Raw genomic sequence first — 27715 nt, forward strand, 5'->3', positions numbered from 1 at the left:
TCGCCGCTCAGCATCATCGTCGCATGTGCTCACTCTCGCTGCTCAGCATCTTCGTCGTCGCTCAGCATCCTCATCGTCGCTCACCTGAGAAGGTATGTATTGATTTTCAGTTTGTTCTGTGAAATTTGGGAGGTTTTGGGTTCCAATTTTAGGGTTTTTAATTAGGGGTTGTAGCTTCTGGATATGACACTGATAAGAATTGGGGGTTTTACTGCATGAATGGTTTTAGCTTCCTGGTAGCCGAGAAGCATGTAGCGCAGAGCACTCGACTCCTTAGCTGATTAAGAGTCCTTGATCAAATTCTTGATCTCCTTCACAACATCCAAGTAATCTGAATCCGATAACCACAATCCATTAGTGAAAATTCGTCAGCTTTATCACAACAACACAAATTCAGCATTTTCTATATTGGGAGAGAATCACACAGAATAGAGGAATCGAGGCAGAGCACCTGAAAGAAAATAGGAGAAGTGCATGTAGAACATATGGTTGAGACAGCATACTTGTGCTCTCCATAGGAGGAAGGGTAAGAGAAGAGAGGATCCTGAATTGGATCCAAAGGGAAGATCTGAATAAGTATTTGGATTGAGAGAGAATGGTGTAGAGAGCGAGGAAAAGAGTTGTGAAGAGGTATACCAGAGAAAAACAGAGGAGCTTGGATTGGAAGATTAGAGGTTTGGTAGTGGTAAAGCCATTTTTTATGTGTTTTGATGTGAGAATGCAGACAGTAACTTGTGTCTTTGCTAGCTGCAAGCCTTCCAGGCAATGCTACTTTCTTCTTGACCTATGTGGCTCTCAAGTAAGATAATATTTCATGTTTCATTTATTTATTTACTATTATTCTTCTGGCAATGCTGATTAAGTCTATTTGTTATGTATGCTAAAGGGTGCATTAATGCAAACTTGATTTACAAATGGTGTTTCCATGATCTTGTTAGTTATCATCTTCTTATGAAGTTGGGTTGTGCATATGATTTAATGTACAACCAAATTAAATGACTTCTATTCTGTTTGTTAGATTTTTTTGTTGGCTATGGTCTTGAGCTGTCCCGGTTAGTTCCTCTTATTTTATTCCATTTGAAGAAAAAGTATCTTTGCAAGACTGATGCGGAGGTGAAAGAGGCTTGGGCTCCTAGAGATCTTGGTTATAGGACTAGAGTTCCTGGTGACATGCTCATCGTCACAATCGTTTTCTGCTATTCTGTGATTGCTCCTCTGATAGTCCCATTTGGTGCTCTATATTTTGGCCTCAGATGGCTTATACTAAGAAATCAGGTGAAGTTCTCATGATTCTATTTACCCATCCAGGATATTAATTGATCTGTGTCATTTTAATAGCTTGAAATCTCATGAATGAGTAGTGTCTTTTTATTATGCTGTAGTTGGTTTAAATTCATACCTAATTCAGATCCCTTCACTATTGAAAGTCTACATTTATCTTCCTTTTAAATAAATAAAAAAGGTAGACAGATCATGCACTTTGGATTCATTGATTAATACCAGATCATATATCTCGCCATAATCAGTTCAACATATTATTTCATTGTAAAGTCGTGTTTAACAGATCATATATGATTAATGTGAATGAAGAACACTAGGTTGAGTTGAATTGAATTGAATGATGGATAAGAGCATGTTAGCTAGTTTGGAATCACTTCCAGAAGCTTATCAGCAAAGAACGGCGTCCATGATGGAACAAGTTCAAATCCGTGATAGGCATCTCCTTTTCACTCTATTTGTTAACTAATTCCATGTGTTTTGAGTTGAGCTTCATGTTCCTAAATATTCCTATCATTGAATTCAGCATTTCAAAGTTTATTCTTTCTCTAAGACTGTGCCAACTGGAGTTAAAATTTGAGTGAAGCAAAAGGAACATATTTGTTCTTTATCTTACCTTTGATAAAGAATAGAATAGTGTCCTTATGTTTATCAATTTGCCTGGTTTTTATTTTTGACATTAACTCCACCTTAAACAATTTTGATACTCACACTTATTCACTTACTTAACATGTCAGGTGCTAATCAATGCCACTGCTGATCGAAACTGCGCGACATTATCGCAGGTCAGATATTGGCAATAGATTCTTCTGTTTTTTATTTATTTGGTCCAATTTATCAAAACCTTGCATGTTTTAATGTCACCCTATTTTGCTATACTCCTCTAATTTTCTTAGTGCCAACTGCTCTATCTACACATCATGTGTAATTGTAAAACAGATTTGCATAACAATCTTTTTATTCGTCGCTATCACTTTTTGGTACAGTAGCAATGGGGGAGAATATGGATCATGGTATTTTGTAATTTGACACAAGTTTCATGTGACTGATAAGGGTGAATGTGAATAAATATTTGTAGGCACATAAATTTACATAAGTACTTAACTTAAAAAGTGATGAATAAATATTTATTTGTTGGCAGAATATGTATAGGATTCTTTGACATTGATTCTTTCTATTCTACCATTTTTGAAATGCTTCAAAGTTGGTCTTTGGCATACATTTAATCATCATATAATTTATTTATTATGTCTAATTTGATTTATAAATCATATTTTTGCCTAATTATTCTTTATGGTTTTATCCTAACCTTAATTAATTGGTTTTATCAGGTTGCATCCAAAAAAAGTTCAGGAGAAGTTCCTTCAAGAGAGGATTAAGGTTGGTGGCAAAGCTGGTGCTCTTGGTGATTCTGTCACTGTCTCCCGTGAGAAGAACAAGAGAGGATTAAGGTTGGTGGCAAAGCTTAATTTTTTTCCCCTTAATTTTTCCTTTTCTAGTTCTTACATGCATTTGAAAAGATTTAGGTGCTCCAATTGAATATCTATAGTTTCTGTTTCATGATTTGTTAGTTTGTTTGTGAATATTTGAAATTTGGAATGCTCTGGCTGAGTTGATATTGTTGCTGATTTTGAACCTAAACTTTGGCTTTTGTTGTTGCATTTTCATTTGAATTTCTGGATATATTATAATCAGTTCATATATACAAAATCTACCAATATCATGGTTTTGCAGATTGACGAAGAGCTTCTTCAGGAAGTGGTTAATATGGGATTTGACAGAAATCAATTGGTTGAATCTTTATGCAACAGGATCCAAAATGAGGTCTGTGCCCTTCATTTCAGTCGGAATCAGTTGCGCTCAATGGGATAAGCCAAGAATTTACTTCAATATATGTTCAATTCAGTCGCAGATGTTAGGTGCTCTATTTGACATCAATTTGTTTTTTTCTCTTCTGATAGAAGATTAATAACTTTTATTAGAAGATACCTATGTAAGATACAATATTTTGGTTTTTTATAGTTTATTAGTAATAAATTCTAAGTGGTCTAATGTATATTTTAATATGGATATGTTTAATTTAGTGTGAGATGTATGAATACTCATTTATGATCATCCTAATATTTTTAGTTCATTATAAATATATTTTGTTAAAGGATAATTTTTATTATTTAAAGAATATTGTATGGTATTATTATGTATTTATTTTTATTTTATAATTTTTGACTAATTTAATAAAAAAAATAGGATTATATATATAATTATATTACTAAATATTAGGTTTTAGAAAAAAATTATTAGAATATATATATATAGAAAAAAAATAATGAGGGACCTAAGGCTACACTTATATACAGTAGCTATAGTATACAAAAAAAAAAAGAGGGACCTAAGGCTATGCTTATAAAAAGTAGCTATGATATTGGTGCACGAAATTGTGATCTCCAGGCTCGAACAAATCCTGGTAATGGCTCCAAAGCTTGGTGCTCTGATCTTAATTCATGATTGTCACAACTTCGATACAACTAACCAGCAAGTGCACTGGGTCATCCAAGTAATACCTTACGTGAGTAAGGGTCGAATCCCACGGAGATTGTTGGTATGAAGCAAGCTATGGTCACCTTGTAAATCTCAGTCAGGCAGATATAAAGTGATAATGGTGTTTTCGAATTTAATATAATAAAATAGGGATAGAGATACTTATGTAAATCATTGGTAGGAATTTCAGATAAGCGAATGGAGATGCTTTTCGTTCCTCTGAACCTCTGCTTTCCTGCTATCTTCATCCAATCAGTCTTACTCCTTTCCATGGCTGGCTTTATGCAAGGGCATCACCGTTGTCAGTGGCTACATCCTCTCCTCTCAGTGAATAATATGCTCACGCACCCTGTCACGGCACGGCTATTCATCTGTCGGTTCCCGATCATGCTGGAATAGGATTCACCCTCCTTTTGCGTCTGTCACTAACGCCCAACAATTGTGAGTTTGAAGCTCGTCACAGTCATTCAATCATTGAATCCTACTCAGAATACCACAGACAAGGTTTAGACCTTCCGGATTCTCTTGAATGCCGCCATCATTCTAGCTTATGCCACGAAGATTCTGGTTAGGAGATCTAAGAGATACTCATTCTAGCTTAATTCATGTAGAACAGAAGTGTTTGTCAGGCACGCATTCATAAGGGGGAAGGATGATGAGCGTCACACATAATCATCACCTTCATCACGTTCTTGGGTGCGAATGGATATCTTAGAAGAGAAATAAGAAGAATTGAATAGAAAACAGTAGTACTTTGCATTAATCTTTGAGGAACAGCAGAGCTCCACACCTTAATCTATGGAGTGTAGAAACTCTACCGTATGAAAATACATAAGTGAAGGTCCAGGCATGGCCGTGTGGCCAGCCCCCATGGTCTAAGAACAATGCGTTCCAAGATTGTCAAAAAGACTAGTAAGAGGTCCTATTTATAATAAACTAGTCACTAGGGTTTACATGAGTAAGTAATTGATGCATAAATCCACTTCCGGGGCCCACTTGGTGTGTGTTTGGGCTGAGCTTAAGTGTAGCACGTGCAGAGGCCATTTGTGGAGTTGAACGCCAGTTTCTGTGCCAGTTTGGGCGTTCAACTCTGGTTTTGGATCCTTTTCTGGCGCTGGACGCCAGTTTTGGGCAGAGAGCTGGCGTTGAACGCCAGTTTACGTCGTCAATTCTTGGCCAAAGTATGGACTATTATATATTGCTGGAAAGCCCTGGATGTCTACTTTCCAACGCAATTGGAAGCGCGCAATGTCGAGTTCTGTAGCTCCAGAAAATCCACTTTGAGTGCAGGGAGGTCAGAATCCAACAGCATCAGCAGTCCTTTTTCAACCTCTGAATCTGATTTCAGCTCAAGTCCCTCAATTTCAGCCAGAAAATACCTAAAATCACAGAAAAACACACAAACTCATAGTAAAGTCCAGAAATGTGAATTTAACATAAAAACTTATGAAAACATCCCTAAAAGTAACTAGATTCTACTAAAAACATACTAAAAACACTGCCAAAAAGCGTATAAATTATCCGCTCATCACAACACCAAACTTAAATTGTTGCTTGTCCCCAAGCAACTGAAAATCAAATAGGATAAAAAGAAGAGAATATACTATAAATTCCAAACTATCAATGAAACAGAGCTCCAATCATATGAGCGGGACTTATAGCTTTTTGCCTCTTGAATAGTTTTGGCATCTCACTTTATCCATTGAGGTTCAGAATGATTGGCATCTATAGGAACTTCAGATTTCGAATAGTGTTATTGACTCTCCTAGTTCAGTATGATGATTCTTGAACACAGCTTCTTTATGAGTCTTGGCCGTGGCCCTAAGCACTTTGTTTTCCAGTATTACCACCGGATACATAAATGCCACAGACACATAATTGGGTGAACCTTTTCAGATTGTGACTCAGCTTTGCTAAAGTCCCCAATTAGAGGTGTCCAGGGTTCTTAAGCACACTCTTTTTTTGCTTTGGACCTTGACTTTAACCGCTCAGTCTCAAGTTTTCACTTGACACCTACACGCCACAAGCACATGGTTAGGGACAGCTTGGTTTAGCCGCTTAGACCAGGATTTTATTCCTTTAGGCCCTCCTATCCACTGATGCTCAAAGCCTTGGGATCCTTTTTATTTGCCCTTGCCTTTTGGGTTTTAAGGGTTATTGGCTTTTTCTACTTGCTTTTTCTTTTTCTTTCTATTTTTTTTTTCGCCTATTTTTTTTTCTTTTTTTTTTCTGCAAGCTTTGTTTTTTTTTTTGCTGCTTTTTTCTTGCTTCAAGAATCATTTTTATGATTTTTCAGATTATCAAATAACATGTCTCCTAGTCATCATTCTTTCAAGAGCCAACATATTTAACATTCTTAAACAACAACTTTAAAAGACATATGCACTGTTCAAGCATACATTCAGAAAACAAGAAGCATTGTCACCACATCAATATAATTAAGCTAAGTTCAAGGATAAATTCGAAACTCATGTACTTCTTGTTCTTTTGAATTAAAACAGTTTTTATTTAAGAGAGGTGATGGATTCATAGGGCATTCATATCTTTAAAACAAAGTTACTAACTACTAATGATCATGTAGTGAAGACACAAACATAGATAAGCACATAACATAGAAAACGAAAAACAGAAGAAAGAAGAACAAGGAATGAATCCACCTTAGTGATGGTGGCGTTTCCTTCTTGAGGAACCAATGATGTCCTTGAGCTCTTCTATGTCTCTTCCTTGTCTTTGTTTCTCCTCCCTCATTGCTTTTTGATCTTCTCTTATTTCATGAAGCATGATGGAGTGCTCTTGATGTTCCACCCTTAGTTGCTTCCAATAATTGTGTGGAAGAAATTGTATCCCTTGAGGTATCACAGGGATCTCTTGATTTGCAGTCAAATGTTCTACCACTGAGCTATAGACCTTTGGTGGAAGCTTTTGTCTTCCCTTTCCTCCTTCTAGAGGTTTCTCTGGCCTTAGGTGCCATCAATGGTTATGGAAAAAACAAAAAAGCTATGCTTTTACCACACCAAACTTAGAATGTTGCTCGCCCTCGAGCAAAAGAAGAAAGAATAGAAGAATAAGAAGAAGATATTGAGGAGATGGATGGGAGTGTGTATTCGGCCATATGGGTGGGATTGGGTGGGAGAGAGATGTTGATGAATTTTGAAGGTAGTGGGTGTATGGATGTGAGTGGTAAATGGAAAACAGAAGGGATGATCATGAATGGAAAGAGAGATGATGAGGTAGGTGGGGATCCTGTGGGGTCCACAGATCCTGAGATGATCCTGTGGGGTCCACAGATCCTGAGGTGTCAAGGCATTTACATCCCTGCACCAATTTAGGCATGTAAAATGCCATTGCACACAACTCTGGCCGTTCAACGCCCCTTTGCTGCCATTTCTGGCGTTGAACGCCAGAACCATGCTTGTTCTGGGCGTTCAGCGCCAGGATGCTCCCATTCTGGGCGTTCAGCGCCAGAACTATGCTCTGTTCTGGCGTTTGAACGCCAGACAGATGCTCCTCCAGGGTGTGATTTTTCTTCTGCTGTTTTTGATTCCGTTTTCAATTATTTTGTTTATTTTGTGACTCCACATGATCATGAACCTAAGAAAACATGAAAAACAATAAAAATAAGAATTAGATAAACATTGGGTTGCCTCCCAACAAGCGCTTCTTTAATATCAATAGCTTAACAGTGGGCTCTCATGGAGCCTCACAGATGTGCAGAGCTTTGTTGAGACTCTCCAACACCAAACTTAGAGTTTGGTTGTGGCCTCCCAACACCAAACTTAGAGTTTGACTGTGGGGGCTCTGGTTGACTATGCTTTGAGAGAAGCTTTTCAAGCTTCCTCTCCATGGTTGTAGAGGGAGATCCTTGAGTTTTGAATACAAGGGAGTTCTCATTCCATTGAAGGACTATTTCACCTCTGTCAACATCAATCACAGCTCTTGCTGTGGCCAGGAAAGGTCTTCCTAGGATGATGGATTCATCCTCTTCCTTTCCAGTATCCAGGACTATGAAATCAGTAGGTATGTAAAGGCCCTCAACCTTTACTAATACATCTTCTACTTGTCCATAAGCCTGTCTTCTTGAGCTGTCTGCCATCTCTAGTGAGATTTTAGCAGCTTGCACCCCATAGATTCCCAGTTTCTCTATTACAGAGAGGGGCATGAGGTTTATTCCTGAACCAAGGTCACACAGAGCCTTAAAGATCATGGTGCCTATGGTACAGGGTATTATGAACTTTCCAAGATCCTGTCTCTTCTGAGGCAATGTCAGTTGATCCAGATCACTTAGTTCATTGATGAACAAGGGAGGTTCAACTTCCCAAGCATCAATGCAAAATAATTTGGCGTTCAGCTTCATGATTGCACCAAGAAACTTGGCAGTTTGCTCTTCAGTGACATCCTCATTCTCTTCAGAAGAGGAATACTCATCAGAGCTCATGAAGGGCATAAGGAGGTTCAATGGAATCTCTATGGTCTCTAGATGAGCCTCATAGTCCTTTGGTTCCTCAGAGGGAAGCTCCTTATTGATCACTGGACGTCCCAGGAGGTCTTCCTCCTTGGGATTTACGTCCTCTCCTCTCCTCACAGGTTCGGCCATGGCGCTTATGTCAATGGCCTTGCACTCTCCTTTTGGATTCTCTTCTGTATTGCTTGGGAGAGTACTAGGAGGGATTTCAGTGATCCTTTTACTCAGCTGGCCCACTTGTGCTTCCAAATTTCTAATGGAAGACCTTGTTTCATTCATGAAACTTATAGTGGCCTTAGATAGATCAGAGACTAGATTTGCTAAATTAGAAGCATTTTGTTCAGAGTTCTCTGTCTGTTGCTGAGTTGATGATGGAAAAGGTTTGCTATTGCTAAACCTGTTTCTTCCACCATTATTAAAGCCTTGTTGGGGCTTTTGATCCTTCCATGAGAAATTTGGATGATTTCTCCATGTTGAGTTATAGGTGTTTCCATAAGGTTCACCTAAGTAATTTACCTCTGCTATTGCAGGGTTCTCAGGATCATAGGCTTCTTCTTCAGAAGATGCCTCTTGAGTACTGTTGGATGCAGCTTGCATTCCATGCAGACTTTGAGAGATCATATTGACTTGCTGAGTCAATATTTTGTTCTGAGCCAATATGGCATTCAGAGTATCAACCTCAAGAACTCCCTTCTTCATAGGCGTCCCATTACTCACAGGATTCCTTTCAGAAGTGTACATGAACTGGTTATTAGCAACCATATCAATGAGTTCTTGAGCTTCTGCAGGCGTTTTCTTTAGGTGAATGGATCCACCTGCAGAGGTGTCCAGTGACATCTTTGATAGCTCAGATAAACCATCATAGAATATATCCAGGATGGTCCATTCTGAAAGCATGTCAGAAGGACAATTTTTGGTCAACTGTTTATATCTTTCCCAAGCTTCATAGAGGGATTCACTTTCTTTCTGTCTGAAGGTTTGAACATCAGCTCTAAGCTTGCTCAGCTTTTGAGGAGGAAAGTACTTGGCTAAGAAAGCCGTGACCAGCTTATCCCAAGAGTTCAGGCTGTCTTTAGGTTGAGAATCCAACCATAATCGAGCTCTGTCTCTTACAGCAAAAGGGAAAAGCATGAGCCTGTAGACTTCAGGATCTACTCCATTAGTCTTAACAGTATCACATATCTGCAAGAATTCAGTTAAGAACTGAAAAGGATCTTCAGATGGAAGTCCATGAAACTTGCAGTTCTGCTGCATCAGAGAAACTAATTGAGGTTTCAGCTCAAAGTTGTTTGCTCCAATGGCAGGAATGGAGATGCTTCTTCCATGTAAATTGGAATTAGGTGCAGTAAAGTCACCAAGCATCTTCCTTATATTATTATTATTTTCGGCTGCCATCTCCTCTGCCTGTTCAAAAATTTCTGAAAGGTTATCTCTGGATTGTTGTATTTTAGCTTCTCTTAATTTTCTCTTCAGAGTCCTTTCAGGTTCTGGATCTGCTTCCACAAGAATGTTCTTATCCTTGCTCCTGCTCATATGACAAGGAAGAATGGACAGAAAAATGATAATAATAATAGAGATCCTTTATACCACAGTATAGGGATCCCTTTGTGAGTGGAAGAGAAGGGGGAGACAAAGAATGTGATGTAAAGGAAGAAATGCAACTGTACGAATAGAAGAGATGTGAGATGAGATGTTAGGATATGAATGAATAATTAGAATGAGATGGGGGAGGAATAATTTTCGAAAATTATTTTGAAAAAGGGTTAGTGATTTTTGAAAATGGTTTTTGAAAATTGTTAGTATTTTTTTTTTCGAAAATTTTTGAAATCAAAAATAGAAAATAAAAATAATTAGTTAATTAAAAAGAAATTTTTGAAAAAGGGGGAGGTATTTTCGAAAATTAGAAAGGGAGAATTAGTTAGGTGGTTTTGAAAAAGTTAAGAAACAAACAAAAAGTTAGTTAGTTAGTTGAAACAAATTTTGAAAAGATAAGAAGTTAGGAGGTTAGAGAAGATATTTTGAAAAGATATTTTTGAAAAAGATAAGATAAGAAGATATTTTTGAAAAGATATGATAGAAATTAGTTTTTGAAAAAGATTTGATTTTTAAAATCACAATTAATGACTTGATTCATAAGAAATCACAAGATATGATTCTAGAACTTAAAGTTTGAATCTTTCTTAACAAGCAAGTAACAACTTCAAATTTTTGAATCAAAACATTAATTGATTATGTTATTTTCGAAAATTTGGTATAAAAATAAGAAAAAGATTTTTGAAAAATATTTTTGAAATTTTCGAAAATAACTAAGAAATTTGAAAAAGATTTGATTTAAAAAAAAAAAGATTTTGAGAAAGATAAGATTTTCAAATTGAAAATTTGATTTGACTCATAAGAAACAACTTGATTTTAAAAAAATTTTGAAAAAGTCAACTCAAATTTTCGAATTTGATGAGAGAAAAAGGGAAAGATATTTTTTTGATTTTTTGAATTTTTTATGAAAACATGAAAATTATGCAATGCATGAAATTTTTAGATCAAAACAATGAATGCATGCAAGAATGCTATGAATGTCAAGATGAACACCAAGAACACTTTGAATGTCATGATGAACATCAAGAACATATTTTTGAAAAATTTTTTTAATGCAAAGAAAACATGCAAGACACCAAACTTAGAATTCTTTAATGCTTAGGCACTAAGAATTCAAGAATGCATATGATAAACATGAAAAGACACAAAACAAAAAAATCATCAAGATCAAACAAGAAGACTTACCAAGAACGACTTGAAGATCATGAAGAACACTATGAATGCATGATATTTTCGAAAAAATGCAAGATGCATATGCAAGTGACACCAAACTTATGATATGACTCAAGACTCAAACAAGAAACAGAAAATATTTTTGATTTTTATGATTTTCTAAATTTTTTTTTTTGGATTTTTATTTTCGAAAATTATTTAGAAAGAAAGAAAAATAAGGATTCCAAAATTTTTAATATGAATTCCAGGAATCTTGCCATGTTAGTTGATGAGCGGATATTTTATACGCTTTTTGGGGATAATTTCATATAGTTTAGAGTATGATTTAGTTAGTTTTTAGTCTATTCCTAGTAGTTTTTAGGAAAAATTTATATTTCTGGACTTTACTATGAGTTGTGTATTTTTCTGTAATTTCAGGTATTTTTCTGGCTGAAATTGAAGGAGCTGAGCAAAAATTTGATTCAGGCTGAAAAAGGACTGCTGATGTTGTTGGATTCTGACCTCCCTGCACTCAAAGTGAATTTTCTGGAGCTACAGAACTCGAAATGGCATGCTTCTAAGTGCGTTGGAAAGTAGACATCCAGGGCTTTCCAGCAATATATAATAGTCCATACTTTGCACAAGGATAGATGACGTAAACTGGCGTTCAACGCCAGTTCTCTGCCCAATTCTGGCGTCCAGCGCCAGAAAAGGATCAAAAACTGGAGTTGAACGCCCAAACTGGCATAAAAACTGGCGTTCAACTCCACAAATGGCCTCTGCACGTGACTCACTTAAATCTCAGCCCCAGCACACACCAAGTGGGCCCCAGAAGTGGATATCTGAATCATCCATCATAGTCCACTCATATTTTGTAACCCTAGGCTACTAGTTTAGTATTTAAACAACTTTTAGAGACTTATTTTGTATCTCATGACATTTTAGATCTAAACTTTGTATTCTCTGACGGCATGAGTCTCTAAACCCCATTGTTGGGGGTGAGGAGCTCTGCTGTGTCTCGATGAATTAATGCAAGTATTTCTGTTTTCCATTCAAACACGCTTGTTCCTATCTAAGATGTTCATTCGCGCTTAACTGTGATGGAGGTGATGATCCGTGACATTCATCACCTTCCTCAAACCATGAACGCGTGCCTGACAACCACCTCCGTTCTATATACGATTGAATGAGTATCTCTTAGATTCCTTAATCAGAATCTTCGTGGTATAAGCTAGAACTGATGGCAGCATTCATGAGAATTCGGAAAGTCTAAACCTTGTCTGTGGTATTCCGAGTAGAATTCAAGGATGGAATGACTGTGACGAGCTTCAAACTCCTGAAGGCTGGGCGTTAGTGACAGACGCAAAAGGATAGTAAATCCTATTCCAACCGGATCGAGAACCAACCGGTGATTAGCCGTGCTGTGACAGAGCACGTGAGCGTAGTTTTCACTGGAAGGATGGAAGGTAGCCATTGACAACGGTGATCCACCAACACACAGCTTGCCATAGGGGGACGTGCGTGCGTGAACAAGAAGACAGAGGAAAGCAGAGATTCAGAAGACAAAGCATCTCCAAAACTCCAACATATTCTCCATTACTGCACAACAAGTAACTTTTAATTTATGCTCTACTGGTTACTCACAATTCAATTGATAAACATAATTGATTTCCTGACTAAGATTTACAAGATAACCATAGATTGCTTCAAACCAACAATCTCTGTGGGATTCGACCCTTACTCACGTAAGGTATTACTTGGACGACCCAGTGCACTTGCTGGTCATATGTGCGAAATTGTAAGAGAGTCACAATTTTGTGCACCAAGTTTTTGGCGCCGTTGCCGGGGATTGTTCGTGTTTGAACAACTGAAGGATTATTTTGTTGCTTAGATTAGGAAAAAAATCTTTCTTTTTGGTTTAGAGTCTTTTATTATTTATCCCTTGTTAAAACACTTTAAATTTATAGCTCAATTAGTTAGAACGTGGTGTTTATGTTCATGGTAATTGGCTATCATATTTTTTTAAAAATCTTTTAAAAAAAAATTATTAATTTTTTCTATTAAATCCTGTGCCAAACTTTAAGTTTGGTGTTTTCAAAAATAATCTTTCTTAAAATTTTCGAAAGTCCCATAACTCATTTGGCTAGAGCGTTAATCTGTGTTCTTGGTAATTGGGTTAGAATCTTTTATACTCTTTTCAAAACCTTCTTTTTCATAAATAATATTTTCTCTATTAAATTGTGTGCCAAACTTCAAGTTTGGTGTTTTCTTGTTGATTTCCCTTTGGTTTTCGAAAATTTTGGCTTGGTTTTCTAAAAATTTTAAGTTTGGTGTTCTTTCTTCATGTTCTTGTGTTCTTGTGAGTCTTCAAAGTGTTCTTGAGTTTTCCTTGTGTCTTGATCTTAAAATTTTTAAGTTTGGTGTTCCTTGGTGTTTTCCCTCCAAATTTTTCGAAAACAAGGAGCATTAGATCTAAAAATTTTAAATCTTGTACTATCTTATTGTTTTTCTCTCTCCTCACTAAATTCAAAAATATCTTTTCAAAATATCTCTTCTAACTTCCTAACTTCTTATCTTTTCAAAATTTGTTTCAACTACCTAACTAACTTTTTGTTTGTTTCTTAACTTTTTTCAAAACTATCTAACTAACTCTCTCTCTCTAATTTTCGAAAATATCCTCCCTCTTTTTCAAAAATTTCTGTTTTTTTTTAACTAATTAATTTTTAATTTTTTTTTACGAAAAAAATATATATATATATATATTTTTTATTTCAAAATTCAAATTCTTTTTAGTTATTTTATTTTATTTAAGTGTTTACTTCTTATAAAATAAAATAAATAAAAAGATAAATCAGTCCAAGTTATATCCATAGATCCATCATGGACATAAGTGGAAATGAACAGTCCAGGAGGACTCTGGGGTCATATTTTAACCCCTCTACTGCTTCATATGGGAGTAGCATATGCATACCCTCCATTGGAGTTAGTAGCTTTGAGTTGAATCCTCAACTCATTATCATGGTGCAGCAAAGTTGCCAGTATTCCGGTCTTCCACAGGAAGAACCTACAGAGTTTCTGGCACAATTTTTATAAATTGCTGACACAGTACATGATAAGGAAATAGATCAGGATGTCTACAGACTATTACTGTTTCCATTTGCTGTAAAAGATCAAGCTAAAAGGTGGTTGAATAACCAACCTAAGGCCAGCATAAGGACATGGAAACAGCTGACAGAAAAATTCCTGAATCAATATTTCCCTCCAAAAAGGATGACACAGCTAAGGCTGGACATCCAAGGCTTTAAACAAGGAGATAATGAATCTCTTTATGATGCCTGGGAGAGATACAGAGAGATGCTACGAAAATGCCCCTCTGAAATGTTTTCAGAGTGGGTTCAGTTAGACATCTTCTACTATGGGCTTGCAGAAGGAGCTCAGATGTCTTTAGATTACTCAGCTGGTGGATCTATCCACATGAGAAAGACAATTGAAGAGGCTCAAGAGCTCATTGATACAGTTGCCAGGAATCAGCATCTGTACCTAAGCAGCAACCCTTCCATGAATGAAGAGGTTAAAACAGTAACTGCTGAATTCAGTACTGTAAAACAAGCTGCTGAATTCAATCAGCAATTAGATTTTCTAACAAAACAGCTAGCTGAATTCAAAGACAGGTTACAGGAGACAAGGATAGCTAATATACATATGGACGAACAGTTTAAGCAAACAAAGCAGCAGCTATCAAAGCAAATAGCAGAAGAATGCCAAGCAGTTCAATTAAGAAGTGGGAAAACATTAAATACCCCACCTCAAGGCATCAAAAATTCAAGAAATGAGCGACCCACCAAAGATTCCCCTGAGGACAGTAAGAGCCCAGGGAAAAATAATTCTGGCACTAAAACGCCAGAAAATGGGTGGAAGGCTGGCGCTGAACGCCCAGACCATGCCCAAAACTGGCGTTCAGCGCCAGAAACAAGGCAGGATTGGCGTTCAACGCCAGAAATGGGCAAGAATCTGGCGTTGAACGCCCAAATGCTGCAGAATCCAGCGTTGAACGCCCAAAATGGGCACATTTCTGGCGTTCAGGCGCCAGGAACAGACAGTGAGTTGGCGTCTAACGTCACTCCAGCTTCTGACTCTGGTACTCAATTGCCAGTGAGGGATCAGACACACACAAGTGCTGATAACAACCCCTCTAAAAAGGCTTCTTTAACCACTAAGGTTGAGGAATATAAAGCCAAGATACCTTATCCTCAAAAACTCCGAAAAGAGGAGCAGGATAAGCAATTTGCTCGCTTTGCAGATTATCTAAGGACTCTTGAAATAAAGATTCCATTTGCAGAGGCACTTGAGCAAATACCTTCTTATGCCAAGTTCATTAAAGAGATCTTGAGTCATAAAAAGGAGTGGAGAGAAATAGAAAGAGTTCTCCTCACTGAAGAATGCAGTGCAGTCATTCTGAAAAGCTTTCCTGAAAAGCTTAAAGACCCTGGGAGTTTTCTGATTCCATGCATATTAGAAGGTGATTGCACCAAGACAGCTTTATGCGATCTTGGGGCAAGCATCAACCTAATACCTGCATCCACTATCAGGAAGCTTGGCTTAACTGAGGAAGTTAAACCAACCCGGATATGTCTCCAACTTGCTGATGGTTCCACTAAATACCCATCAGGCGTGATTGAGGACATGATTGTCAGAGTTGGGCCATTCGCCTTTCCCACTGACTTTGTTGTGCTGGAAATGGAGGAGCACAAGAGTGCTACTCTCATTCTAGGAAGACCCTTCCTAGCAACTGGACGATCCCTCATCGACGTCCAGCAGGGGGAAATAACCCTGAGAGTCAACAATGACGAGTTCAAGTTGAACGCTGTCAAAGCCATGCAGCATCCAGACACATCAACAGACTGCATGAAAGTTGACCTTATTGATTCTTTGGTAGAAGAGATCAACATGGCTGAGAGTCTCGAATCAGAGTTGGAAAACATCTTTAAAGATGTTCAGCCTGATTTGGAGGATTCAGGGGACATGAAAGAGCCTCTGAACTTTCTTCTGAAAGAGGAAAAACCTCCTAAACCAGAGCTCAAGCCACTGCCACCATCCTTGAAATATGCATTTCTAGGAGAAGGTGACACTTTTCCAGTGATCATAAGCTCTGCTTTAAATTCACAGGAAGAGGAAGCACTTATTCAAGTGCTAAGAGCACACAAGACAGCTCTTGGGTGGTCTATAGGTGACCTTAAGGGCATAAGCCCAGCTAGATGCATGCACAAAATCCTATTGGAGGATAATGCCAAACCAGTGGTTCAACCACAGAGGCGGCTAAATCCGGCCATGAAGGAAGTGGTGCAGAAAGAGGTCACCAAATTACTAGAGGCTGGGATTATTTATCCCATTTCTGATAGCCCCTGGGTTAGCCCTGTTCAAGTCGTCCCAAAAAAGGGAGGCATGACAGTGATTCATAATGAAAAAAATGAACTGGTTCCTACAAGAACAGTTACAGGGTGGCGCATGTGTATTGACTACAGAAGGCTCAATACAGCCACCAGAAAGGATCATTTTCCTTTACCATTCATAGACCAGATGCTAGAGAGACTAGCAGGTCATGATTATTACTGCTTTTTGGATGGCTATTCAGGCTATAACCAGATTGCAGTGGATCCCCAGGATCAAGAGAAAACAGCATTCACATGTCCATCTGGAGTGTTTGCTTATAGAAGGATGCCATTTGGGCTATGTAATGCGCCTGCAACCTTCCAGAGATGCATGCTCTCTATTTTCTCTGACATGGTGGAAAAATTTCTGGAAGTCTTCATGGATGACTTCTCAGTATATGGAGACTCATTCAGCTCCTGTCTTGATCACCTGAAACTTGTTCTGAAAAGATGCCAAGAGACCAACCTAGTTTTAAACTGGGAAAAGTGTCACTTTATGGTGACTGAAGGAATTGTTCTTGGGCATAAAATCTCAAACAATGGAATAGAGGTGGATCAAGCAAAAATAGAGGTAATTGAAAAATTACCACCACCTACCAATGTTAAGGCAATCAGAAGCTTTCTGGGGCATGCAGGATTCTATAGGAGGTTTATAAAGGATTTTTCAAAAATCGCAAAACCTCTAAGCAATCTGCTAGCCGCTGACACGCCATTTGTGTTTGACACAAAGTGCCTGCAGGCGTTTGAAACGCTGAAAGCTAAGCTGGTCACAGCACCAGTCATTTCTGCACCAGACTGGACATTACCATTTGAGCTAATGTGTGATGCCAGTGATCATGCCATTGGTGCAGTATTGGGACAGAGGCATGACAAGCTTCTGCATGTCATTTATTATGCCAGTCGCATTCTAAATGATGCCCAGAAAAATTACACAACCACAGAAAAAGAACTACTTGCAGTGGTTTACGCCATTGACAAGTTCAGATCATACTTAGTAGGATCAAAAGTGATTGTGTATACTGACCATGCTGCTCTTAAATATCTACTCACAAAGCAGGATTCAAAACCCAGGCTCATCAGATGGGTATTGCTTCTGCAAGAGTTTGATATAGAAATAAGAGACAGAAAAGGGACAGAGAACCAAGTGGATGATCATCTATCTCGGATAGAGCCAGTGGAAGGGACGCCCCTCCCTTCCCTTGAGATCTCTGAGACGTTTCCTGATGAGCATTTATTCGCCATTCAGGAAGCACCATGGTTTGCCGATATTGCAAACTATAAAGCTGCAAGGTTCATTCCCAAGGAGTACAACAGGATACAAAAGAAGAAATTAATTACTGATGCAAAGTACTACTTGTGGGATGAACCTTATCTCTTTAAGAGATGTGCAGACGGAATTATCCGTAGGTGTGTGCCTAGAGAAGAAGCACAGAGGATCCTGTGGCATTGCCACGGATCTCAATATGGAGGCCATTTCGGAGGTGAGCGAACAGCCACCAAGGTCCTCCAATGTGGCTTCTATTGGCCCACACTCTATAAAGATTCCCGAGAATTTGTACGTAAATGTGACAGTTGCCAAAGAGCTGGTAACCTGCCTCATGGTTACGCCATGCCTCAACAAGGAATCTTGGAAATTGAGTTATTTGACGTATGGGGAATTGACTTCATGGGACCTTTCCCACCATCATACTCAAACACTTATATTCTGGTGGCAGTTGACTATGTATCAAAATAGGTTGAGGCCATTGCCACACCCACTAATGATACTAAAACAGTGCTGAAGTTCCTCCAGAAACATATCTTTAGCAGGTTTGGTGTCCCTAGAGTGTTAATCAGTGATGGGGGCACTCACTTCTGCAATAAACAGCTTTACTCTGCCATGGTTCGGTATGGAATTCGCCACAAGGTGGCCATTCCATATCATCCACAAACCAATGGGCAGGCTGAAGTCTCTAACAGAGAATTAAAGAGAATCCTGGAACGGACAGTAAATACCCGTAGAAAGGATTGGGCAAGGAGCTTGGATGATACTCTGTGGGCTTACAGAACAGCATTCAAGACCCCTATAGGGACCTCTCCATACCTACTGGGTGATGCGCATAAACTTGTTATGCTACGATTTAGGAAATTGCACGATCGGCAAAATTCCTTCCGGCAAGTGCACCGGTTATCGTCAAGTAAAAACTCACAATAGAGTGAGGTCGAATCCCACAAGGATTGGTTGAGTGAGCAATTCGGATTAGAAGTATGTTCTAGTTGAGCGGAATCAAGATTTAGATGAGAATTGCGGAATGTAAAATTGCATGAATTAAAGAGCGAGAAGCTAAATTGCTGAAATTAAAAGGGATGGGGGTGATTGCATGAATTTAATTGCAGAATGTAAAGAGAAAGTGGTAGATCAGAATTGGGGAATTCATTGGGTGTTAGGAGATATTGAGATCTCCGAATCAAAACATTTTTATTCCTTCCTCAATCAATGCATTCATTGAATTTTGCTTGGCAATCTTATATGATTGGATCCCAATCCCTTGGCTCACCAATTCTCTCTAAAAACAAACAAATTCCCAATCCCTTGGTTTAAATGTTCATAAGAAGAGATGATGCTCGATCACTGATTATACCACACAGTTTCATGAACCACAATTTGGTAGAATTACATGTCACAATATCCATCCAAACCCCAATCCAATTCACTGTGAGAAAGCTTCTCTAGCATGAATCCTCCATTCCTTTCCCAAGGTTCCGAAGGATTCCAATTATGGGTAGTTTCTTTCCCAAGACAACTACCCAATGGAATTAGATCGAGAAGCTTTCTAACAAAATTCAAGAGAAAAGATTGAAGAAGAAGATAAAACTATTATTGATTCATTGAATTACAATAGAGCTCCCTAACCCAATGAAAGGGGTTTAGTGAGTCATAGCTCTGAATTCAATTACAAAACTAAAAGAAAATGATCCAAAGTTCTCTCCGTGTAAAAGTCCCCTCTCAGGGGCTGGATTCCCCTTCAATCCCCCCTCTTAATTGCAGAAACTAAGGCCTTTAAATAGGCTCCCTAAATTACAAAATGAAAATGAAATTAAAAGCAAATTACAATCAAATGAAAATAAACTATTCTAGATGATTCTTGTGGCCTTGATTTGGTGTTGTTGATGGGCCTTGCTTGCTTGAAGGGTAGAGTGACATAATTGATCCAAAAAGGATAATGATCCATTAAACTACACTCAAACGTTGCACCCCCCTTTCTTGAGTCGTCACTTTGTTCTCTTGTCAACCTTGCCAATTTGATGCCAAATATAAACTATTATACCTCGTTGGAAAGCTATGGATGTCAGCTTTCTAACGCAACTGGAAGCACCTCAATTGGATCTCTACAACTCGAGTTATACTCCATGGAAGGTGAAAAGGTCAGCTGGCCTGATTGCATGTTGGTACTATGCTCTTCTATGCACATTACGGGGCTGTTTTCTCCCTCAATTTTTAGTATCCACCATGCATGCCATATATGCTTGGAAAGCTCTAGATGTCTTCTTTCCAATTCATTTTGAATCACCTCATTTGGAGTTTTGTAGCTCAAGTTATTTATGTTTGAAGAAGGCATGGTCAAGCTGTTCCATATAACACGTTTAAGCTCCAGTTTAAGCTTAAACTGGAGCTTAAACGCTGGCACTCCCTGGAGGCACAAGCTCGAGCACGTTTAAGCTTCAGTTTAAGGTTAAACTGAAGCTTAAACGTGGAAATGGAAGAAGGCAACCCTGGAGTGTGGAATTGTCGAACACGTTTAAGCTTCAGTTTAAGGTTAAACTGAAGCTTAAACGTGGAAATGGAGGAAAGCCATCCTGGTTCATTTCTCAATTCTGGCGTTTAACCTCCAGTTTAAGGTTAAACTGGAGGTTAAACGTGGAAATGCTTCCTTGGTGAAATTCTCATTCTGGCGTTTAACTTCCAGTTTAAGGTTAAACTGGAGGTTAAACGCCAGTTCCAGCATTTCTTAGCCTTCATGATTCTGGCGTTTAAGCTCCAGTTTAGGCTTAAACTGGATCTTAAACTCCACATGTGATATTCAAGCTTCCTTTATTGATTTTGTTGCTTCCTTGCCTAGCCTCTTCTTCCCTGAAATCATCCAAACAATTGCATCAAAGTCTTGCAAAAATTCATGAGAATTCTTCCATTCATAGCTTTCAAGGAATATAACTAAAAACTCATGGAATTTGCATCAAAATCTTCATGTTGAATGATTTAAGACAAGCATGACTATTTGGCCCAAAATGATTACTTAAGGCTCTAGAAAATGCATAAAACAACTAAAAATAAAAGAAAAAGGCTAGTGAAACTAGCCTAAGATGCCTTGGCATCACAACACCAAACTTAATCCTTGCTTGTCCCCAAGCAAGTTCTGAATTATTGAGAAGAAAGAATGAAACAGAAAGTAAATTCATTAGCCATATCAGTAAGTAATTGACATTGATTAATGGGGTGTTCATGCAGAAAGTTGTTGCAGCATCACTTTATTGTTTCTTAGGTAAGAATGTCACTTTTTATGTTTCCACTAAAACACTGCTTATGGCCTCTTGTTATTCACATATCCTTGGCAAGTTTCTTTTCTTTGTTTTTCTTTTTCTTTGAGCTTATTTGCTCCTTGTTGCTCAGTGTCATGTGTTGCTCAAGCCTTTGGCATTTTCTTTTTCTTATTAGTGCACTACACATATCCACTACAGGCATTTTAGTTCACATTTCTTCTTGAGACATTGGTGCCCAGCACCTCTTTGTGTGACTAAATGTTTTGTATTTAGGTTGCTCTTGATAATGGACTTTTGGTTGATAATCCCGGGTTAGTTAACCCAAGTTACCAAGTGTTGAAACACTCCTCAGAACCTATTCATCCAAGCATATCCTTAATACATAAACACCACAGGCATTTGTCTCAGAAGTTCAAACCATTGGTGCCTAGCTTATTTTCTCAATTTTTTTTTGCTTTTTGGTTGCCCTTTTTCAGTGGCTTTTTCTTCTTCTTTTTCTTTCTTTTTCATGGCCAAAGACATTTATTCATCAAGATCCATAGACAGCATCCTAATTTCCACTAAAAGTGACAATTCTAACTTTATTTCTTAGTGAGCTGACTATTCAATCAAACATGCATACCAACACTTAATCTTATTTGATTTCTTACCAAATGGAATTGAGTTACTTTTGTTCAAACATTTCTTTTATTTTATGGAAACAGAACAAGCATGGCAAGCATTTGTTTAAGAAGATGAAGTTATCCAGACACTTAGACTATCACTTATTTGAAAATTAAACAAACAGACAAACAAAAACTGCAATGACTCAAACTTAAAGCAGGGGTGCATGCAAACTTCAAATATCAGCAATTCAAATTACAAGTAATTAAGTGACAATACAACCTTTTAGCATCTTCTTTGTTGTTCATCATCCTTCCTAGCCTTGGTGTTCTCTTTGATGATGATGTATATTCCTTCCATGAGATTGATTGTCTTCTTGCAAAGCTATTAGAAGTTGCTTGTTCCCCAAGCACTTTGAGAATTGGTTAGCATGCATGGATGTTTGTAGGCCTCTGAACTTAGATTGGTGTGTGAACACGAAACTTAGTTCCTTGCCATATGCAGCAATTGGGATCATATGCAGAAAACCTCATGTGCTTTTATTAAGAAAATAACTATGAACTAGAAAAAGAAACTATGAACTAGATATTAAACTATTGTTTAAGTAGTTTCCCTGATTGGTTGGAGCTAGTGACTAGTCATGCTGAGGTAGAAATGTGCTTTTAATGAAGTTTTTTGGTGGAACACCAAACTTAGAATCTCACATTCACCCTTGAATTATTTTGGTGTGCAACACCAAACTTAGCTCCTTGCAATACAGATAAATCTACTTAACTCTTTTATTGAAATAACTAGAAAAGAAAAACTACCTTTGGTTGGGTTGCCTCCCAACAAGCGCTTCTTTAACGTCATTAGCTTGACATGCTGTTCCTGACATTCTTCCTCTTCTTCCAGTTTGTTAAGAGGAATGACTTCAAGTGGATAAAGGAGCTAGTTAGTGCCCCTTGTTGTGAATGCTTCTTTCCAGCAAGCTTTCCCTTGTGATTGGCTTGAGTGAACTTGCTTGTTGGCTCAGGAGTTGGATTGTTCTTCGACCTTCTCTTCTTCATGGATATGATCCTTTGTTTCTCGGTCACAATCCTCATTTTGGTGCTTGTTTCTACTGCCTTCACATCCTTGATCTCAGAACTTGGTTGTTGTTGGACAGTTGGAGTATCCTGTTCATCAAAAGCTTCCTGAATTTGTGGTTCAATGAACCCTTCCTCTTTGCAACTCTCTGTGTCATTGGAGTGTGATCTCCCTTGATTGACTTTCTCCCTTTCTTGTTCTTCTGATTCCTCCCTTGGGTTTGCCATGGTATCACTAGAAGAATTGTGGGTAGGGATTTGCTTTGATAGATATCCAATTTGTACTTCTAGCTTTTGAATGGCAGCACCATGATTTTGTAAGTTGGATATCACTTCTTCCTTAAAGCTTTTCAAATCGGCCACATCTCTGCCCATAGTTGCAATCATTCCTTCTATCCTGTTTAATTGATCTTGAAATTGTTGGTTCGGATTGGGTTGATGAGGTTGATTATCTTGGCTGTGATATGGTGGCTGGGAGTATGTGTTTTGTGTGGGCTGATAGAGTCTTTGGTTGGAGTGTTGGTAGTGGTATGACTCTTGTGTGTAGTGGAATGAGTCTTGTGGATAGTGAAATGAATTGTATGAATTTGAGAAGGAATTTTGTGCTGAGAAATGCTCAAGTGATGAAGAATTTGGATATGTAAAACTAGGAGGTGAGGTTGGATAATTCAGAGGTGATGGCTCTTGATGAATGGGGTGTGAATAAGTGAAATCTCTTTGGTTTTGATCTTCCCAGCCACAACTTGAGTAGTGATCAAATTCACCAAAACATGGACCATTTTGTGGCTCTGGGAAGTACCCCGTTTCCTGTTCCTGATACTCCCACCCACCATGAGCATAATAACATGAATCATTCTGTGGTGGTGGAGAGTTTCTCATGAATTTTGATTGACCAAAAGATGATGGATACTCCTTTCTTTTTTGCAATGTGCTCAGTCTCAAACAATACTCATCCAAAGATAGTGGAAATTCCATAGTGAGGCAATATCACAAACAGCTAGTGGTTAGTATGCTAACAAGTGAATAAGCAAAGAAAACAAATTAAAATTTGCAGAAATTAGCAGTAATAAACTAAAACAAAAACTATTAACAAAAGAAAAGAAAAATTGCTCAATCTAGTTAACTTCCAATTGGAGAATTGTCAATCGAAAACCAATCCCCGGCAACGGCGCCATAAACTTGATGCGCATAAACTTATTATGCTACGATTTAGGAAATTGCACGATCGGCAAAATTCCTTCCGGCAAGTGCACCGGTTATCGTCAAGTAAAAACTCACAATAGAGTGAGGTCGAATCCCACAAGGATTGGTTGAGTGAGCAATTCGAATTAGAAGTATGTTCTAGTTGAGCGGAATCAAGATTTAGATGAGAATTGCGGAATGTAAAATTGCATGAATTAAAGAGCGAGAAGCTAAATTGCTGAAATTAAAAGGGATGGGGGTGATTGCATGAATTTAATTGTAGAATGTAAAGAGAAAGTGGTAGATCAGAAATGGGGAATTCATTGGGTGTTAGGAGATATTGAGATCTCCGAATCAAAACATTTTTATTCCTTCCTCAATCAATGCATTCATTGAATTTTGCTTGGCAATCTTATATGATTGGATCCCAATCCCTTGGCTCACCAATTCTCTCTAAAAACAAACAAATTCCCAATCCCTTGGTTTAAATGTTCATAAGAAGAGATGATGCTCGATCACTGATTATACCACACAGTTTCATGAACCACAATTTGGTAGAATTACATGTCACAATATCCATCCAAACCCCAATCCAATTCACTGTGAGAAAGCTTCTCTAGCATGAATCCTCCATTCCTTTCCCAAGGTTCCGAAGGATTCCAATTATGGGTAGTTTCTTTCCCAAGACAACTACCCAATGGAATTAGATCGAGAAGCTTTCTAACAAAATTCAAGAGAAAAGATTGAAGAAGAAGATAAAACTATTATTGATTCATTGAATTACAATAGAGCTCCCTAACCCAATGAAAGGGGTTTAGTGAGTCATAGCTCTGAATTCAATTACAAAACTAAAAGAAAATGATCCAAAGTTCTCTCCGTGTAAAAGTCCCCTCTCAGGGGCTGGATTCCCCTTCAATCCCCCCTCTTAATTGCAGAAACTAAGGCCTTTAAATAGGCTCCCTAAATTACAAAATGAAAATGAAATTAAAAGCAAATTACAATCAAATGAAAATAAACTATTCTAGATGATTCTTGTGGCCTTGATTTGGTGTTGTTGATGGGCCTTGCTTGCTTGAAGGGTAGAGTGACATAATTGATCCAAAAAGGATAATGATCCATTAAACTACACTCAAACGTTGCACCCCCCTTTCTTGAGTCGTCACTTTGTTCTCTTGTCAACCTTGCCAATTTGATGCCAAATATAAACTATTATACCTCGTTGGAAAGCTATGGATGTCAGCTTTCTAACGCAACTGGAAGCACCTCAATTGGATCTCTACAACTCGAGTTATACTCCATGGAAGGTGAAAAGGTCAGCTGGCCTGATTGCATGTTGGTACTATGCTCTTCTATGCACATTACGGGGCTGTTTTCTCCCTCAATTTTTAGTATCCACCATGCATGCCATATATGCTTGGAAAGCTCTAGATGTCTTCTTTCCAATTCATTTTGAATCACCTCATTTGGAGTTTTGTAGCTCAAGTTATTTATGTTTGAAGAAGGCATGGTCAAGCTGTTCCATATAACACGTTTAAGCTCCAGTTTAAGCTTAAACTGGAGCTTAAACGCTGGCACTCCCTGGAGGCACAAGCTCGAGCACGTTTAAGCTTCAGTTTAAGGTTAAACTGAAGCTTAAACGTGGAAATGGAAGAAGGCAACCCTGGAGTGTGGAATTGTCGAACACGTTTAAGCTTCAGTTTAAGGTTAAACTGAAGCTTAAACGTGGAAATGGAGGAAAGCCATCCTGGTTCATTTCTCAATTCTGGCGTTTAACCTCCAGTTTAAGGTTAAACTGGAGGTTAAACGTGGAAATGCTTCCTTGGTGAAATTCTCATTCTAGCGTTTAACTTCCAGTTTAAGGTTAAACTGGAGGTTAAACGCCAGTTCCAGCATTTCTTAGCCTTCATGATTCTGGCGTTTAAGCTCCAGTTTAGGCTTAAACTGGATCTTAAACTCCACATGTGATATTCAAGCTTCCTTTATTGATTTTGTTGCTTCCTTGCCTAGCCTCTTCTTCCCTGAAATCATCCAAACAATTGCATCAAAGTCTTGCAAAAATTCATGAGAATTCTTCCATTCATAGCTTTCAAGGAATATAACTAAAAACTCATGGAATTTGCATCAAAATCTTCATGTTGAATGATTTAAGACAAGCATGACTATTTGGCCCAAAATGATTACTTAAGGCTCTAGAAAATGCATAAAACAACTAAAAATAAAAGAAAAAGGCTAGTGAAACTAGCCTAAGATGCCTTGGCATCACAGGGCAACCAGATTCCTAAACTTTGATGCCAAATTAGCAGGAGAAAAACGATTGCTCCAGCTAAATGAGCTAGAGGAGTTCAGATTCACAGCTTTCGAAAATGCCAAGCTATATAAAGAAAAATAAAAAAAGTGGCATGACAGAAAGCTGTCATCTAGAATCTTTAAACCAGGACAGAAGGTTCTGTTGTTTAACTCTAGACTCAGGCTATTCCCCGGGAAACTGAAATCCCGGTGGAGGGGACCATACGTGATTACAAGTGTATCACCATATGGTTATGTGGAGCTTCAAGATATTGATTCTGATAAGAAGTTCATTGTCAATGGACAGAGAATCAAGCATTATCTAGAAGGCAACATTGAGCAAGAATGCTCAAGGCTGAAGCTAGATTAAAAGCTCAGCAAGGTCCAGCTAAGGACATTAAAGAAGCGCTTGTTGGGAGGCAACCCAATTTTTATTTACTTTCATGGTTTTTCATGTTTTATTAGGTTCATGATCATGTGGAGTCACAAAACAAATATTAAAAATTGAAAACGGAATCAAAAACAGCAGAAGAAAAATCACACCCTGGAGGAAGCACCTGTCTGGCGTTCAACGCCAGAACAGAGCATGGTTCTGGCGCTGAACGCCCAAAGTGGGCAACATCCTGGCGCTGAACGCCCAGAACAAGCATGGTTCTGGCATTCAACGCCAGAAATGGCTAGTAAATGGGCGTTGAACGCCCAAAATGGGCACCAACCTGGCGCTGAACGCCCAGAGTTGTGTGCAAGGGCATTTTGCATGCCCAAATTGGTGCAGGGATGTAAACGCCTTGACACCTCAAGATCTGTGGACCTCACAGGATCATTTCAAGATCTGTGGACCCCACAGGATCCCCACCTTCTCTCTTCTTTTGCTCGAGGGCGAGCAACATTCTAAGTTTGGTGTGGTAAAACAATTATGTGAAGGATCTATAGCTCAGTGGTAGAACATGTGGCTGCAAATCAAGAGATACCTCAGGGGATGCACTTCCCTCCACATAATTATTGGAAGCAACTGAGGATAGAAATGCCAAAAATCACTAGGAATCAAGCCACAAAGGCAAGGAAGAGACATAAAAGAGCTCAAGAACATCATTGGTGCCTCAAGAAGGAAATGCCATCATCACTAAGGTGGACTCGTTCCTTGTTCTTACTTTCTCTGTTTTTCGTTTTCTCTATGTTAAGTGCTTATCTATGTTTGTGTCTTCATTACATGATCATTAGTAGTAATTAGTATCTAGTTTTATTTTATCCTCAATTAAGTTATAGTCTATTTTTCTCATCATCAGCAAACATGAATAAAATAGTAGATCTTTTGAATAAGAGGCAATAAAATTTTGAGTTTTTAATAAGAAAAATTCTAATTAGTAACATGTGGTGGCAATGCTTCTTGTCTTCTGAATGAATGCTTGAACAGTGCATATGTCTTTTGAATTTGTTGTTTAAGACTGTTAAATATGTTGGCTCTTGAAAGAATGATGAACATGAGACATGTTATTGATAATCTGAAAAATCATAAAAATGATTCTTGAAGCAAGAAAAAGCAGCAAAGAACAAAGCTTGCAGAAAAAAAAAATAGAAAGAAAAAGAAAAAGCAAGCAGAAAAAGCC

The 27715-nt window shown here is 38.2% G+C and overlaps 1 non-coding gene across 1 annotated transcript; it reads left to right on the forward strand.

The window, feature by feature from the left end:
- The first annotated feature begins 9169 nt into the window (after positions 1-9169).
- Positions 9170-9277, forward strand: LOC148580053 (small nucleolar RNA R71). The gene has a single exon (XR_015896995.1). It is a non-coding gene; the product is annotated as a small nucleolar RNA R71 (small nucleolar RNA).
- Positions 9278-27715: the final 18438 nt, after the last annotated feature.

Source organism: Arachis ipaensis, chromosome B10 (assembly GCF_059453495.1).
Source record: "Arachis ipaensis isolate K30076 ecotype BB chromosome B10, ASM5945349v1, whole genome shotgun sequence".
NCBI lineage: Eukaryota > Viridiplantae > Streptophyta > Magnoliopsida > Fabales > Fabaceae > Arachis > Arachis ipaensis.